General features: G+C 42.6%; 1 protein-coding gene and 1 pseudogene across 2 annotated transcripts in view; one reads left to right on the top strand and one right to left on the bottom strand.

Annotated features, from left to right (window-relative positions):
• Cfap47 (cilia and flagella associated protein 47) overlaps positions 1-5,939 on the bottom strand; it is a 529,200-nt gene that overhangs the window by 503,469 nt on the left and 19,792 nt on the right. The gene's annotated exons all lie outside the window — the stretch shown is intronic.
• Positions 4,447-5,937, top strand: LOC105741159 (annotated as a pseudogene). The gene has a single exon (XR_002819420.1). The product of XR_002819420.1 is annotated as a hepatoma-derived growth factor-related protein 2 pseudogene (transcript).

Genomic DNA, 5,939 nt, shown 5'->3' with positions numbered 1-5,939 from the left:
TACAGGATCTCAGGATAAATCCTGAGGGGATTTCACAGACCTTATCAGACCCAAAAGCTAAAACTCTTGTTGCATAGGTCCTGCTTTACCTTGGTCTTAACCATCCAGAAGAAAAGTATAAAAACGAAATATAAGAAGTAACGCCGTGCTGTTATATTGAGCTGTGGGGGACTCAGGTCATCGATTTGTGACATTGCCAGTTAAGCGGAAGACCCCATACTATTGTGGGCTGCTGAACTCTTTTGGAATGTTTTGCTGAGTTTACACATCTATAATATTCAAACAATGGAACTTAACAAAAAAAAAGTGTACACAGATGAATGTCCATTTTGTATCTGTGTATTCAGAGAGGTTGTTATAGATATGTAGTTACATTCTCTTAATGAATAGAATGATTTGTTTTAATGGTGCTTGTAAATAGGATGTCAGGTCCACATCTTGTAGAGCAATTAACCACTAAGAATAATGTATGTAGTGTGTTACTTATTGAAACTGTCCTACCGATTTGATTTGAAACTGTTTCATTGCTATTTGTTTATCAATAAAATTATGGCAAAAAATATCCTCAATAAAATGCTATCAAAATAATCTCCCCCCAAAAGTAATCCCAATAATATATAGAAAAATATAATACATTATTTGTAACTGATTTATCCCACATTTAAATCCAAAAAACCATCAAAGTAATGAACTATTTGGTTGGCGAGATAGCTCAGCAGACTAACTGCCTGTTTAGGCAAGCACAGACACCAGGGTTTCATCTGCGGCACCACATGCTATGCTGACCCCACCCTCAGGCATGCTGAGTCCACTGAAAATGGGAGTGGAGGTGCACACCTATAATCCCAGCACTGGAAAGGTTGAAAACAGGAGGATCACTATTAGTCCAAGTTGTGCAGTGAGACCCTGTCCCAAATACATAAAAAAGTAATGAACTATTTTAAAAGAATATGGGTCAAATATTATCATTTAAAAAGCAAACAATATTTAATAAAGCACAACATACTTTCATAATAAAACAAATGGTACATACTGGGATAAAACTGAAATTCCTAAAGGATTTAAAGGCTCTACATGAAAATTTTATAGCTGGAATCATATTGATTATTGAAAGATTAAATATTTTTCTTTTAGATGAGGCAGAGGATATCCTCTTTTATCCCTTTTATTTAACATTAAACTAGGTAATCTAGCTAGGGCAAGCAGGTAAAAAAAAGAAAAAGGAGTCCTAATTCAAAGGAAAAATCTAAAATGACCTCTATTCATCAATGGCATGATGTTTTATCCTCAAAACTCTACTATAAACTATCAAAATTAAAAATTTCATCATTTGTAGAATGTAAAATCAATACACAACAAACAACTGAATTTATATGTACTAACCATGTTCTATCCATAAATGTAATTAAAAATTCAATTGCATTTAGGTGGCATCAAATAAAGTACTTATAATCTGAAAAAAAGAAATGCAATACCCATGTACTGAAAACTATAAATATTAATGAAAAAATATAAAACGTATAAATAAAGAGTAAGATATTCAGCAATCATGGATCACAACATTTAATATTGTGAAAATGGCAGTATTTCCAGATTTATAAATTCACACAATTCCTATCACACAATTCCTATCACATCTCAGTTGGCATTGTTTAAAGAAATAAGTGAATTAAATTTTAACATCATATGGATTTTAAAGGATCTTGAATTACCCAAAAATATTCATTGTAGAATTAAGTTTGGAAGATATATTTCAAAAATTAATATAAAGTTATCTTGTTATTGTCTTAAGAATATATAAAATGATTAGTTGGTACAAGTTCTCACTATGCTGCTTGGACTGGTAGTGAGCCTCCTGCCTCAGCCTCCCCAGTCCTGGGATTATGTGTGCACCACCAAGCTAGGTATTGTGGAAGACTCAGCATGCCAAGGAGTGGGGCTGGCTGTGGTGCCAGGGATTGAAATATGGTCCTTATGCTTTCCTATGTAGGAGTTTATTCTGCTGAGCCCTTACAACATGAATTTAATTCCAAAAATCTTTGTAGCAATGGCAAATTGAGTTTTGGTAAGGGTGGCTGCATTTTGAGAAAACTGGCCACCTATATGTAAGAGAATGGTTTTAGATCTCTAATGGTACCTAAAACAATAGTACAAAGTGGATAAAAGACATAAATATTTGAACTATGAACTTTAAAGGAAAACACAGGAACAAAATGTAATGAATAAAGATAGTTTATGACTACTTAGATATGATAGTAAGAATTTAAAAACAGAAAGTAGATTAAACTGAAGATTAAAATGATCTTTTGTTTCATAGAAAACAGTCACAAAAGCTGGACGCATAAAGTTAAATATAACACTGTCTCTACTATGAGAGACTGAAACAGAAGAATAAAGAACAGAGCAAGATGGTAAGGAAGAATTAGATTCTTTGGGGGGCAGCAACTTAAAAGAGACAGAACAAAGAGGAGAGGGAGAAAAGAAGGGGTGATGAAGCTGTAATATGTGCATGTTTCAATATCCCAAGATGAATATAATTATTTTGTATCATATACACTAATAGAAATTTATGAAAATCACACACTGAAGAAAGAGAAGATACAGAAAAGGGGAAAATGTTTATAATTCATGTATTCAAAGGGAATTTCAGGGGCTGGGTAGATGGCTCAGTGGAATAAGCACTTCCCTGGCAAGCGCAAGGGCCTGAGTTCAATCCCTGGTTCTGCCAAAAACAAAAAAACAAAACAAACAAACAAACAAAAAAAACAAAGGGAATTTCAATGAGAATATAGAAATAATTCATAATTTGCAAATAAAAAGACTCTCAGTGAAAAATTAGCAAAGGATATAATACACAAATAATGAATGCAAGCTGGTAAGATAGCTCAGCGGCCTTAGGCAAGTGCAGAGACCATAGCTTAGTCCTTGGCACAACATGCCACACCAGCCCTGACCACAGGATGGACTGAGCTGGCCACAAAAAATATAATAATAATAATAATAATAATAATAATAATAATAATAATAATTAATCAGCATGAAAATGATGCTATGAACAATAGCATCAAGAAAAATCAAATACAGACCAGTCCAGGCCTGGCGTGTAAGTCCCTCCTGACCTAGCTAAGACCTGGTATGTGTGTGGGACAGCTTCCAATCCTCAGCACGTGGTGGACCCCTCTGGACCCAGCTCAGGCCTGGTCTGTGAGACCTTTTGCCTAGTTGTCGGGACACATCCTGACACCTCCAGACCCAGCCCAGGCCCAGCATACATGCCTGGTGTTAAAACTATGCAGCTGAAGTACCTGCAGAGAGGGTAGTGGTCAGAACCACCGACTTAATCCAGGAGGAGAACATCTTGCCAGAGGGGCACACAGGGTTCACTTTCATGGGCTATAGCAAGAAGAAACTGAGCATAGAAGGCAGATCCAAGCCAGGCACATTTAGGATGAATTCAAACTTCATGGATCTGGACTCAGTAAGCTGAGACACTTTGCTAGACCCACATCTATGAGAGCATCTTCCCTCTTTCTCTCTTGACCAAGAGAGAGGACAAAAGTTAACCAGGGTGAACTATCCTGCCTGGAAAACTACAGATACATCAAGGGGAGGTGATCAGACAGAACTTAGGGGAAATAACTTAAATGCAAATTCCCAATTTAATATCTGCTTACCTATACAGACACAATGATTGCTCTTACTGTCTAAAATACGAACTCATTAGTTACAAAAGTTTGTTAACTGCTAACTATCATGTCTAAATAGTTTCTGGACATCGTAGCTAAATTTGATTACTTCAAAAATTATTAATACTGGGTAAATTCAGCAACAAAGAGAGGTAAAAACAATATTAAAGACTCAGCATTCAGAGATGTTTAAAAAAATATGCATGTTGCTGGAGAAACAAAAATCAGTTTGATAGATTTAAGTGAATTGCACTGAAGAAAATCTAGGAAGCAGGTAAAAAGAAGATTGTTCGTACAATATGGTCAAAATTTGTTTGGTCAGGTATGGTAGCACACACCTGTAATCCCAGAACTGTTCAGATTGAGACAGGAAAACTGCTGCAAGTTGGAAGCCAGCCTGGGCTACAAAGTTAATTCAAGGCCAGCCTGAACTGCATAGTGAAACCCTATCTCTAAAAGACAAAAATATTTTGTTCTATGAGGAGTGATTAAATATATCCAAATTGACAGTGGGTCACACTAATTAAGCAGGAATAAATACAAATATGAGGTACAGGGATACAATAGTTCTTCACTGCAGCTAAGAGGAAACAAATATCAATAACGTTATGAGCCACATCACTATCCAACAGGAAAAAAAAAAAAAAGATGGAAACATAACAAACTAAGATAAAACTGAGGCTGCTGTAGCTGCTGCCGCTGCCGCCGCCGCCGCCGCCGCCTCAGCCGCTTCCCGCGGCCTGGGCCTCCCGCCGCCAGCATGCCGCACGCCTTCAAGCCCTGGGATTTAGTATTCGCCAAGATGAAGGGCTATCCGCACTGGCCCGCCCGGATTGACGATATTGCCGATGGTGCCGTGAAGCCCCCACCCAACAAATATCCCATCTTCTTCTTTGGTACACACGAAACAGCCTTCTTGGGACCCAAGGACCTGTTCCCATATGACAAGTGCAAAGATAAGTATGGGAAACCCAACAAGAGGAAAGGCTTCAATGAAGGTCTCTGGGAGATCCAGAACAACCCTCACGCCAGCTACAGTGCCCCTCCGCCACTGAGCTCTTCTGAGAGCGAGGCCCCCGAGGCTGAGCCTGCGGGTGGCAGCAACGCTGAGGAGGACGAGGAGGACTGAGGGGTCATGGCCGTCACAGCTGTTACTGCCGCAGCCGCCAGCGACAGGATGGAGAGTGACTCAGACTCTGATAAAAGCAGCGACAACAGCGGTCTGAAACGGAAGACGTCGGCACTGAAGATGTCAGTCTCCAAGCGAGCTCGGAAAGCTTCCAGCGACCTGGAGCAAGCCAGCGTGTCGCCCTCTGAAGAGGAGAACTCGGAGAGTTCGTCCGAGTCTGAGAAGACCAGTGACCAAGACTTCACCCCTGAAAAGAAAGCTGTGGTCCGGGCGCCACGGCGGGCCCCCCTGGGTGGACGGAAGAAGAAGAAGGTGCTGTCAGCTTCCGACTCAGACTCCAAAGCGGATTCAGATGGGCCCAAGGAGGAGCCGGTGCCTGTGGCCAGGTCGGCGTCTTCCTCCTCCTCTTCCTCCTCCTCTTCCTCCTCCTCTGACTCCGATGTGTCTATCAAGAAACCTCCTCGGGGCAGAAAGCCAGCTGAGAAGCCTCCCCCAAAGCCCCGAGGACGGAAACCAAAGCTTGAGCGGCCACCTTCCACCTCCAGCAGCGACAGTGACAGTGATGAGGTGGACCGCATCAGTGAGTGGAAGCGGCGGGATGAGGAGCGGCGGCGGGAGCTGGAGGCCCGGAGGCGGCGGGAGCAGGAAGAGGAGCTGCGGCGGCTGCGGGAGCAGGAGAAGGAGGAGAAGGAGCGGCGGCGGGAGCGGGCTGAGCTCGGGGAGGCTGAGAGGGCCAGCGGCGGCAGCAGTGGGGACGAGCTCAGGGAGGACGATGAGCCCGTCAGGAAGCGGGGCCGCAAGGGCCGGGGCCGAGGGCCACCCTCCTCCTCTGACTCAGAGCCCGAAGGGGACCTGGAGAGAGAGGGAAAGAAATCCGCCAAGAAGTTGCAAGCACAGAGCACGGAGCCCACTTGGAAGGTCAGCCAGAAGGAGAAGAGAGGGCGGCCTGAGGAGAAGCCCCGGGCCAGGCCGGTGAAGGTAGAACGGACCCGGAAGCGGTCAGAAGGGCCCCCGCTGGACAGGAAGGTGGAGAAGAAGAAAGAACCTTCTGTGGAAGAGAAGTTGCAGAAGCTGCACAGTGAGATCAAGTTTGCTCTGAAGGTCGACAACCCGGATGTGAAGAG

This window comes from Octodon degus, unplaced genomic scaffold, assembly GCF_000260255.1.
Source record: "Octodon degus isolate 3935 unplaced genomic scaffold, OctDeg1.0 scaffold00313, whole genome shotgun sequence".
Lineage (NCBI taxonomy): Eukaryota > Metazoa > Chordata > Mammalia > Rodentia > Octodontidae > Octodon > Octodon degus.
The sequence above is the reverse complement of the archived record's forward strand: the minus strand, read 5'-3'. Positions and strand labels throughout refer to the sequence as shown.